The sequence below is a fragment of the Echinops telfairi genome, unplaced genomic scaffold (assembly GCF_000313985.2).
Source record: "Echinops telfairi isolate 266 unplaced genomic scaffold, ASM31398v2 ScPeMD7_25;HRSCAF=90, whole genome shotgun sequence".
Lineage (NCBI taxonomy): Eukaryota > Metazoa > Chordata > Mammalia > Afrosoricida > Tenrecidae > Echinops > Echinops telfairi.
Genome location: NW_022103922.1, coordinates 15,473,104 through 15,484,992, shown reverse-complemented (window position 1 = coordinate 15,484,992; position 11,889 = coordinate 15,473,104). Strand labels below are relative to the sequence as shown.

The window sequence follows — 11,889 nt, the reverse complement described above, 5'->3', positions numbered from 1 at the left end:
AACTTCTCAACGTACTTTACATTGTAATTATCAGAGTTAAATTTAATATATTCCTTTAATATTTTAGCACTTTTTTGACACTGTGGTGGCAAAAACTTAAAAACATGGCCTATACGTTGTTAGTTGTATAATTGTATTCTTTCAGATGTTGCATTGTAAGAAAAAATATTAATGGCATATTGTAGTTCTGAGACAATATGGTAGTGTTTGCCATCCAAAAATGTCTTTTATTTGTATGGCCAACATTACTTTCCTACCCTAACATTGCCCTTTGATTCCGTTCTGGTGGTCGGTGGTAGTACCAGGCTAGCACAGAAATACCTTGGGGTGCTGGGACGTTATGCCTGCAGCTCAGCGCTAACGAATGCCAATGCAGAGTAGGGTTGCTGACTTAAGCCAATGAATGGCTGGGATGGGTTTGACTCAGAATCACCTCGCGTTAGGGGCAGACACGCCTGTCGTATTTCCAGCAGCCATCCTGGGGTCCCAGCCGTAGCAATGTGGGTGCCTTTGCTCATCACGGCAGAGCACTTCGCTGGGCCTCTCATTCTCTGGTGACTCTCCTTGCTCACGTGCCATTATACTAGCATCCCCTTTACCTTTGTGACTCTGGATGTGGTCTCTGCTTATAATGAAAGGGGTAGCCCAGGAGACCACTTTAAATTAGCGCAGAAGGTCAGATGGGAACCAGTTACATTTGGCAATCTAACAATACACAGCCCTGGAAAAATTGACCCTGGGAGAAAATATAGGGTTGGTTGGTTTGAATCTAGAAGGTGAATGGAAATGTTTTGATCATGACTCAGTGGCTTTTTCCACATCCTTAATATGTAATTGCTTGCTGGTGCTCTGGTAAGCAAGCAGTGTGCTTGATGAGCTCCTGATGCGTCCTTCATTTCCGCTAGTCTCTAAATCAGAACCTTAGGAGCCGCTCTACAGTTTGCCCTTTGCTACCAATTTAACTATCAAGTTCTACCAGTTTAATTCCCAAAATTCTCCTGAGTATGCCCATGTGTATCATTTCCCACCCCATGCTTCACTTTTAAGTGATGGTTTGGGTTTGCTTAGGAGATGCACTCATCATAGCCATGGTTAACGTGAACTTGGCGTATTGCATATACTTGGTGTGCATGCTTTATCCTTCCACACAGGTTCATCAGTCAAAGTATTGCTAGTCTTTGTAGTCTGGGTTTTAGGCTTTAATTTTTGCAATTTTCTGCCTCAGATCCTTAAGAATCATTCACTATTTCCAGGATAAAGTTCCATATTTCCTGGCTCAGATAAACAGCATTTTCTAGCTGAGGTTTGATCTTAATCTGTTGATCCTGAAATTGGTCTGTAAGCAGTTTTATATATTTTCTAATGAAAGTGAAATGGAATAAGAGAAAAATATTGGAGTGGATGACATGTGCCATCAAGTTTGCTCCAACTCATAGTGACCCAAAGATGTCTGACAAAATGGAACGCTGCCTGGTCCTGCATCATCCTTACAGTTATTGTCAGGCTTAAGCCCATCATCGCAGCCACTGTCAGTCCGTCTTGTTGAGCGGCTGCCTCTTTTTCCATGAGCCTTGATTTTACCAAACGTAGTGTCTTTTTTCTGGGAACTAGTCTCTCCTGATGACATGTCTGAATATATGAGCCTGGTCTTGCCATCATCACTTAACACAGAACATTCTGGTGGTTTCTTCCTCCAAGACAGAGTTATGTGTTCGTCTGGCAGTCCATGATGCTCTCAGTATTCCTCGCTAGCACCATAATTCAAATGCATCCATTCTTTTGGGGCTTTATTTATTGTCCAACTTTCACATGCCTATGTGGTGATTGAAAATACCATGGTGGCTTGGTATTTAACCCTCAAGTGACATTCTTGCTTTTCAACATTTTAAATAGATCTTGTGCAACAAATTTGCCGAGTTCAATTCACCATTTGCTTTTTTGACTACTGCTTCCATCAGTGTTGATTATGGAGTTGAATAAAATGAAATCCTGGACCACATCAATCTTTTCTCTGTTTCTTGTGATGCTTTGTATTTGTCCAGTTGTGAGGAGTTTGACTTTCTCTATATTAAGTTGTAATCCATACTGAAAGCTGTTTGAAAATCTTGGATTTCCATCAATAAGTGCTTCAAGTCCTCTAGGCTTTCAGAAAGCAATGCTGTCGCATTTGCATATCCCAGCCTTCCTCCAATTCTGATGGCCTCATTCTTCCTATTAGGCTATCTTCTCTGACTATTTGTTCAGCACACAGATTGAATTGGTATAGTGAGTGGATACAACCCTGGTGCACACCTGTTTTGATATTGTTCAATTAATTTCTGCATTCTGCTGGGCCCCCTTTCTTTGGAACGAACACAAGTAGGGATCACCTCTTACTGGCTGACCAGGTTACTATCTTCCAAATGTCTTGGCCTAGAGAGACCAATGAGTTCCTCCTATGTTGTCAGTTTGTTGAAACATTTCACTTGGTATTTTGTCAATTCCTAATGCCTTCTTTTCCACGCATGCCTTCAGTGCAGCTTGGGCTTCTCCTTCAACGTCACTGGTTCTTGATCATATGCTGTTTCTTGAAATGATTGTTTTCAGTTCCTTTTGGTACAGTGGCAGCTATGTGTCTATTTCCTTTTGGTGCCTCCTGCATCATTCAGTATTTTATCCATCGAAACCTTTTGTTTTTCATCTCAAAGCTTGATTTTTTTTTCTTTAGTTATTTTCAGCTTGGTATACTGTATATACTCGAGTATAAGCCGACCTGAATATCAGCCGAGGCACCTAATTTTACTACAAAAACTACACAAAAATGTGCTGAAAAACTCAGCTTATACATGAGTATATACGGTATGTATGCTGAATATGTTCTTTACCTTTGGCTTCTTAGTGTCTAATGTGGTAAAGGTATGTATAATATTAAACTAAAATTGCTCCTATTTGGAACTCTGTATTCTGTTTGTCATTTGTGATTAGAAATTTCTGTCCTCATCCATATCTTGGGAGATAATTTTAGTGCTTTCTGCCCCATCAGTGATCTCAGAATCCACTGTCATAATTGTGCCATGCAGATTTGATGTGGCCCAAATGATGCCGCTGAGTCCATTTATACTCCAGGAGTCTATGGGGACATTTCATTATCTTTTAAGTTCATTTTTCCACAAATGAATCATCTTGAAGCCCTTCATGTGTAACAGAAGAATATCTCATTTATGTTTCTGCCATTAATTGTAGCCAGTGTCAATCCATCTCTTTGAAGGCCTTCCTCTTTTTCTCTCACCCTTTCCTTTACCAATCCCAGGGATTGGTACCTCCTGATAACCGTCAGTTAGGTTCTTGCTGTCCTCACTGTGGAGGACCATAATGGCTGTCTTTCTTCCAAGACAGATTCATTCGTTCTTCTGGTAGTCCATGCTTTATTCATGATTCTTCACCAGTACCATAATTCAAGTGCACCGATTCCTTTTCAGGCTCCCTTGTTCAATATCTAAGCTTCACATGCATTTTTGGTGTTTGAAAATACCATGACTTGTGTTAGGCACATCCTAGTCCTCAAAGTGACATTTGGCCAATGCAATATATCATTTGATTTCTTGACTGCTGCTCTCCTGGACGTTGATTGGGCTGCCAAGTAAAATGAAATTTGTGACAACTTCAGTATGGTGGACACCTGATGCTTATGGGATTTTATGGGAATTGGGTGGTTTCAAAGCTTCAGAGCATCACGGCAATCAAATCCAACATTCTTAGAGGTGCAGTGGAATCTTAAGCAGAGATCAGGTGGGTTCCATCATATTTTCTGAATTTGAAACTTTTGTAATTGACATGTTCACAGGGAGACTGTGTAGCTGCTTTCAGTTTTTATCTTTGCTGTGACAAGTCCTCATTTGTTAAACCAGTTACAGGTCTTCATGGAGAACTGTTCCTGAGCACAGAGCCGTTTGGTGGGACGCAATCATAAAGAATGAATCAAGATAAAAACCTCTAAATGTGAGTGCTAGAAAAATTACTACACATCTCAGTGAATTTACAAGTGGTAAGTTTGCATTTATTTGTGCATGGGGAGGCGTCTGATTTATCCGATACAGTATGCTTGAGTATTTAGAAAGATACCTAGTATGCATATAAATTAAGTCACGTCTTATGCTTTGATGCACTTACTTATTGTTGATGATCAAAAATAAATTGTAGTTATGCTTATTTAGATCTTTGAAGGTTTAACTTTCTAAACAGCATTGTTTTTAAAGGGGGACATGCAGTAATATGAGCTTCAGAGAAATTTTTCTGAATTGTGTTATTTGACTACATATATATTCATGTTTATATATTTGCGGGAGCTTCAAAAAGTTCATGGAAAAGTGGAATTGAAAGATAATGGAATTTTCCCTGAAGTTTTTGAAGTTCCTACATCTCCTTTCCTAATCTGTTGCCCATCCCCCATGGCAGCCTCTCTTAAGTAAATGGCTCTTTTTACTTGGCAGTAAGTATAGATAACCACATGCAGACTTTGATCTTGTTCCTGTTTTCGCGCTCCTGTTTCTCTTTTAAAATTGTGCTAGCTGGGAAATAAAACCTGTTGCTGTCCAGTTGATGCTGACGCAGCGGCTCCTTAGGAGAGGGTGGTCTGGCCCACAGGCTGCCCAAAGCTGTGACCTGTAGGGGGCAGATTGCCGCATCTTTCTCCCATGGAGCTGCTGCACGCAGGTTCAGACCACCAGCCTGTTGGTCACCTTGAAAACAGCGTGAGCTTCGGGTATGTTGAGGAGCCCAGATGGCGTAGTGGTCACACCTCAGCTGCTCGTCATACGTACGGTCAGCAGCTTGAAACTGCCAGCTGCTGAGTCGAAGGATGAGGCTTTCTATGCCCATAAAGAACTCGCCTCGAAAACGCACAGGAGCAGTCCACTGTGCTCTGTCAGGTCGCTGTGCGTTGGAGCTAACACAGTGGTGGGGATTTTTGGGGTGAGGTGGGGGTGGGGTTGGTGTTATGGATTTGATAGAATTTATTTGATCATTCTTCCCATGTAGAGATTGAGTTTGTGCCATATTTTTATAACTATAAAAAGCACCCTGTGACACTTCTCAGTATTACAGGAAGTAAGCCCCCTGAGTTACCTTGATAGGTGCTGCCAAAACGCCGTCCAAAGATGGTGTGTGCGGTTACAGACACCACTGAACGAATGAGAGTGTCCTTTCTCCTATGCCTGCTCAACTGGATCCTCAGTTTTGTTTTTCAGCACAGACTTTTAAAAAGTATTATAATTCCCCAGAATTGTTTTTCAAAAGCTGGATGAAAAATGTATCTGTTATTCCACGTTTTCTAGTCATTTATTTTCTCTGCTTATCAGTCATGTTCCATTTTATCCAGAGAGACTTTATGTCTTTTAGCTATATTTTTTGGTGAACTTTACACTTTAGAAAACTCCATCTGTATGTGGTTGAGTATGCCTTAATGCCACATCTTCTTCTAAAAGTTTTTTTTTTAATTTGGAATTCAGTAGGCACAGTAAAATCACTGGAAACTGAAGAACCATGAGTATGATGCAGAGAGCAGGATTCAAATTCACTGTGAAGTATGAGCAGAAAGTTGATAGAGTAAGAAAGGTGGAGAACCTGAGTCAGGAGCAATGGGAGGGGAACCATGTTTGCATGTGGACGAGGAATAGGGCCAGTTTGACCGTGATTGAAAGTCGTAAAAGTGTAAGCTTAGCAGGGTGGGTTTGGTTAGAGTTAGTGTGAATTATTTTGGCTAGTCAGATTTTCTGTCCTAAGGTGCAGTAGTGTTCTGTCATAGTCTTTTCATAAGGCCTTGAATATTCTTCCTGGGAAAACATACGGTGAAATATATATCCTTGTCTAAAAAGATGAAAAGAGGTATCCACCAGAATAGTTTAGACATTGTAAATATTTATGTTGTCTGGTTTATTAGAGTTGAATTATAATTCTTTTTAAAAGTCTGTGCTGTAGTAATTTACATCATTGCCAAGTTAGTCACTAATCAAGTATAGCTACCAGATAGCAATCTTTAAAAATGTTGAAGTACCAGTATGTCCACTACTTGCATCAAAGTTGGAGTTATGAGCTCACTATTTAATATACAAATTAGTATGTTGGAATCTCTAGCCAATGAAAGTACTTGACAAATGACAACCTTGCTCGAGACCAAATAGCAGCGTTGTTGCCAGTTGGGTTGTGCCTCCGGATGTGTAATAGTTTCTGTTCAGCCACAAGTCATGCCTGGTAGGTATTAACTGAGTGGCGTGATCCTACTGCATGCTAGTGATGGACTTGTAGTTCTGATCCCACCTGGAGCTCCCAGAAGATCACTGCTTTCCTCTCTACAGATCATTTGCAAGGATTATGTGGCCCTAATTTTTGCTAATCAGGTACATATATATATACATGTATATTTTATAATATTCAGCATCTTATTTATTGTTTATTTTGTTATTCTAGGCTTACTTTTCCTGTGACATACCTCTTCTCTCCAAGCCTGCCTTCTGTCTGCTGCATTTATATCCTGGATAAACTGATGCCTTTAAAACCACTCTTTTCACTCCCTGATACTTTTTGTTGTGAGGAATTTCTTCTGGTGCCTAGAGAAATTTGTTATTTTCTTGTACAAATATATATTGAAAAAGAGTGAATGAATTATTTGATCATTTTGTTGTGCTGGCAATGTGCTTTTCTGTTTCGAATGTTAATACATTCAGAAATGGTAAAGGTAGCACCTAGATGTTATACAGTAAGTTAATACGTTCTGTACTGGAATTACTCTGCCTTATGCATAACCTAATTGGAATTCATATTCTGTTTATTAATCCCAAGTGGAACTGAAATATTGAAAAGAATGAGATAATATTGAACATGTTGAGAGACAGCCTGCTGTCATTTTTTTTAAAGCACTTGATAGTTGGCAAGTCTGTCCAAAATGAACATTGTTTTGAAAGTTTCCCTTTTTAGCTGTGTAGATAGCTTTTACCATTTGAATATGAGCTCTTAGAGATTTTTAAAGTAAGGATAACCAAGCAAATTAAGTAGTGAGCTTTATCCTCAACGACTTACTTAATTTTAATGGTACTAATAGATTTTTAAATTTCTAATTGAGAGGTTAAGAAGTGTAACTTTTACTTTTTAAAATATCTAACACGTTTGCCCCTTTTTATAATTTGTAAACGAGTACGGCATTGGACCATAGGTGATGCACACCATTGGGCGGGGCTGCATTTGGGTTCTTTTCTTCTTCTGACTAATTATTGTCGGTTCTCTGGGAGAGAGAATAGGAGTAGTCTTATGAAGTGAAATATTCCTTAATCCTTTTTAATTGGTTTGGGTAGACTTACAGCTTTGACGAAGAATACTGTCAAGGCCTCTAAGGGAAAGCACCCTCAGCCTCGTCAACTCATCTGTTGTAAATATTCTTAGGTTGACGTAGTCTGGGTGCTAAACCAAAAACGAAGTCATCCTTGGACTCTCTCCTTTGTAAACCCTAATACCCATTTGGTCAGTAAAATGCACTGATTTGATTCTGTTTCTTCAGTTGGTCCCTTGTCCAAAACTAATTTTGGCTTTTGTCTTCTAATTAGTCCGTGTCTTGAATTTTATTGAATTTCAGTAATTTATTTAAAATTAAAATCTCAAGTGAAACCCCTGCTCCAGTTGCTTTGCAATGCCAGTGACAGAAGTTTTAGCATGCTAACCTGGTCTTCTTAAGCTCTCATGATATAACCCTTTCTTACCACTCTCACCACTGAACACTTTAGTGGAAAAAAACACTAAGTTGCTGTTGAGTTGAACTCTACTCATGGCAACCCCGTGCATACATAGCCCAGCTGTGCTACTCCGTGTTTTCAATGTCTGTGACCGTTTGAGAGTAGATTACCAAGATGTTCTATTAAGGCAGCTGTGGGTGGATTTGAATCCACTACCCCTTGGCTAGTAGCTGAGTGCTTATTAACTGTAGGTGCTACCCCAGGGCCGCCCCTGTTTTACTGTAGGCAACTTGTAATACCTCCCACATTCTTAACTTTTATATGAAGGGGCTTCAAAAAGTTTGTGGAGTGGAAAAATACGGATTTAAAACAGTGGTTCTCAACCTGTAGGTCACGACCCCAGTGGGGGGTCTAACGACTCTTTCACAGGGGTTGCCCATTCATAGCAGTAGCAAAATGACAGTTATGTAAGTACCAACGAGAATAATTTGATGGTTGGGGGGGCCACCCCAGCACGAGGAACTGTATTAAAGGGTCACGGCATTAGGAAGGTTGAGAACCACTGATTTAAAAGATAATAGAATTTTCCAGCAAACTTTTAACTCATCTTTTTACTCTGAAGCTAGACTTCACCTCCTACAGGAAGCCTTGTTTAAATGCTAACTTAGTGACCCCCTGTCATCTGTGCCCCAGTATCTACAGTGCTTAAAGCATATGACGAGTACACAGTGGAAGTTTAAGGCGCATTCGTTGAACTGATTGGGTTCAACTCTTAGCTGTGACGTTGCGGACTTTGCGATGTGCCCTGGGTCAGTGGCTACTGGACGGCAGTCAGCTGTATCAGAAACACCTGGAGAGCGATTTCAGAACTGCGTTTTGTTGTTGTTATTGTTGTTTAGCTTTATTTACTAAGAAAGGATCTTCAGTAGCATAGGGGTTAGAGCAAGGGTCCTCAAACTTCTTAAACGGGTCCAGTTCACTGTCCCTCAGACCCGTTGGAGGGCTGGACTCTAGTTTTTTAAAAAAACTATGAACAAATTCCTATGCACACTGCACATATCTTATTTTGAAGTAAGAAACCAAAATGGGGCAAAAACACCCGGCGGGCTGGGTAACTGTCCTTGGCAGGCCGCAGTTTGAGGACCCCTGGGTTAGAGCATGTCCCTAACCCCTGGGTGGTTTGAACCCACCAGCCACTCTGCAGGAGGAGGATGTGGCCACCAGCTTCCATCAAGGCTGCAGCCTTGGGCACTCCATAGGGGCAGGTCTGCCCTGCCCTGCTGGGCCGCTTTGAGTTGGAACTTACTCAGCAGCAGTGAGTGAGTCTATAGAAAGTCTGATTCAGTAGTATAAAATTCCTAGTTGAATCTGGTTTGCCTACAGATTTGAGAACCACTGTACTAGTTTGTCATTGTAAGTACTGTATTGCATTATGTTTTATGGTTAAAGTAGCCCCTAGATCTTATAATTTTTAAAAATCATTTTATTAGGGGCTCATACAACTCTTATCACAATCCATACACTCATCAATCGTGTAAAGCGCATTTGTACATTCATTGCCCTCATCATTCTCAAAACATTTCCTCTTCACTTAAGCCCCCGGCATTTAGGTCCTTATTTTCCCCCTCCCTCCCCGCTCCCTCCTCCCTCATGAGCCCTTGATAATTTATAAATTGTTATTTTGTCATATCTTGCCCTGTCCGACGTCTCCCTTCCCCCACTTTTCGGTTGTCTGTCCCCCAGGGAGGAGGTCACATATAGTTCCTTGTCATCGGTTCCCGCTTTCCAACCCACTCTCCCTCTACCCTCCCAGTATTGCCACTCACACCACTGGTCCTGTAGATCTTATAATGTAAGTCACTTTTTTAATAGCTATATTTACAGGGGATCTCAACTCTTAAGTTTTTGCTTGGGAAGTATATTGGCAGTTTTAACTCTACTGGACCTTTTTTGAAATCCCATTTAAGTAGGAGTTGTCTTGTATGCATAAATAATAAGATAAATTGGGCATTGTTTCATGGATTTATAAATTTTGACAATGTATAGTTACTCTTTACTTTTTAATTGCAATTTAAAAAAAATTTTTTGACTGTGGCATTATATGTACACCAAAGAGCACAAGTATGCAGCTCAGTGAACCTTTGCAGATGAGAGCAAATCTGAAAGTATTGTTACAGTCGCATTTTAGCCTTTTAACTAAGATCAAGTGCAGAAGATATTGCTACAAATCAGAATCCTTTGGTAAACAAAAATATTAAGATGAGATGCTACTTTTTTTCGACATAACCTCTGTTAGGTCTCTGCACTTCTGAAGGTGTGTTGCATCTTTCTAACCCTTCCCTAAGGAGCCCTGGTGGCCCTGTCTGGTAAGTATTGGACCGTTAACCTTAAGGTCAACAGTTCAAATCCACCAGCTGCTCCCAGGGAAGAAATTGAAGCTGTCTACTCCTGTGAAGATTTGCAAAGCCCTGGAAACTCTACTTAGGGCTGCTGTGGGTCGGAGTCCGGCTGATGGCAGTGAGAGAACCTTTCGCTGAATTGATCCTACCTCAGAACAATGGTCACGACAGGGACTCAGATTGTGTTCTTCCTTTTCAATGGTTTTTGAACTTGGGGAACAAAAAGAAGCCTGAAGCGGCACGATGAGGATGGTGAAGATGTCCTAGTGGAATTTTCATAGGACAGGCCTGGCTACCCTCAAAGAATGCATTGTCATGCTGGGAGAAAATGCCTTGGCACAACTTTCCTGGCCTTTTTCTCACCAGTGCCGTGTTCTGTGTTTTAAAAAAGTCACCATAATAAGCCTCCGTAATTATCCTGTGTTCTTTGAGAAAAATCCGTGAACCCCTTTGGAGTTCCCAATAACGGTTATCATAACCTTCTGAGCTGACTTGTCGGGCTTGAATTTAGGTGGCTTACTGGATCCCCTTGAGAGCCACTGGCTTGATTGGACCGTTTAAAATTATTTTTATCATCCTAGCAAGACTGAGACATGTGTATTACTGAGATAATTTGTGTGCAGCCATCCATTAATTACAGAGATATAGTTAAACAGGTTTTGTTTGGTATAAACCTATGCATGTATGAAAGCTGTGCGCTCAGCATACTACTCAGTCTATATGCTGAGTATAGACCATCAGAGAAACTGCCTTCTTTGAAGAAAAATTCGGCATCAGGATGGGAGGAAGGCTTATTAGCAGTCTTTTCTGTGCAGATTACACAACCTAGCTTGCTGAAAGTGAGGAGAACTGGAAGCATTTGCTGATGAAGATCAAGGATTGCAGCTTTCAGTATGGGTCGCAACTCGGTGTAATGAAAACCCAGATCCTCACCACGAGACCAATAAGTAACATCATGATAAACAGAGAAAAGATGTGAGTTATCAAGGATTTAGTCTGGCTTGGATCCACAACCAGTGCTCAAGAAGCAGTAGTCAAGAGATCAACAGCACACTGCATTGGATTAATCTGCTGCACAAGACCTTTTCAAAGTATTTAAAACCAGTGATGTTCCTTTGGGGACTCAGGTACGCCTGACCCAAACAAATCTGTCTTGAAGAAGCACCGGCAGAATACTCTCAGAGGCACAGATAGCCAGGCTTTGAGCCTTCCATGTTTTGGACACGTTATCAGGAAAGACAAGTCCCTGAAAGAGGATACCGTGCTTGGTAAAGTGGAGGGCAGTGGAAAAGAAGAAGACCTTCCATAAGGTGGATGGTCCAGTGGCTCCCACAATGGGCTCAAACATAAGAACAACTGTGAGGAGGGCACAAGACTTGGCAGTTTACATTGTTGTGCATACGGTCCCTGTGAGTCAGAACCGACCCCAAGGACCCGAACAGCAACAATATGTGTGAACTGGATTCCCAGTCGCAATACTTTATTACCACCATGTATTCATACCATACAGTGCCACTCAGCTGGCCGTATTTCTGTCTAAAGGTTTCATCATGTCTCTTTCTCTTAACAAATAACCTGGACCATCAGTGAGGCTTACAATTAAAGCTAAAAAGAGGTTTGTGCATTATCTGTTGGTGAATGAATGCACTCATGTCCCCTGCATTTACCTCCAGTAAATGAATGGGAATTAAATTGGAAACTTAAATGGAAATTAAGCTTTCAGCGAAATTTGAGTCTCACAAAACTTCTTTGTTTGTCCAATCTTTTATGTTGTTATCAATAGAACTCAG

General features: G+C 40.8%; 1 protein-coding gene across 1 annotated transcript in view; it reads left to right on the top strand.

The window, feature by feature from the left end:
• The first annotated feature begins 3,892 nt into the window (after positions 1-3,892).
• The window catches only part of ZDHHC21 (zinc finger DHHC-type palmitoyltransferase 21), a 46,665-nt gene continuing 38,668 nt past the window's right edge, over positions 3,893-11,889 (top strand). Inside the window, exon 1 of the mRNA XM_004706537.2 lies at positions 3,893-4,024. The gene's annotated coding sequence lies outside the window, so the exon portion shown is untranslated. The remainder of the gene's footprint in view (positions 4,025-11,889) is intronic.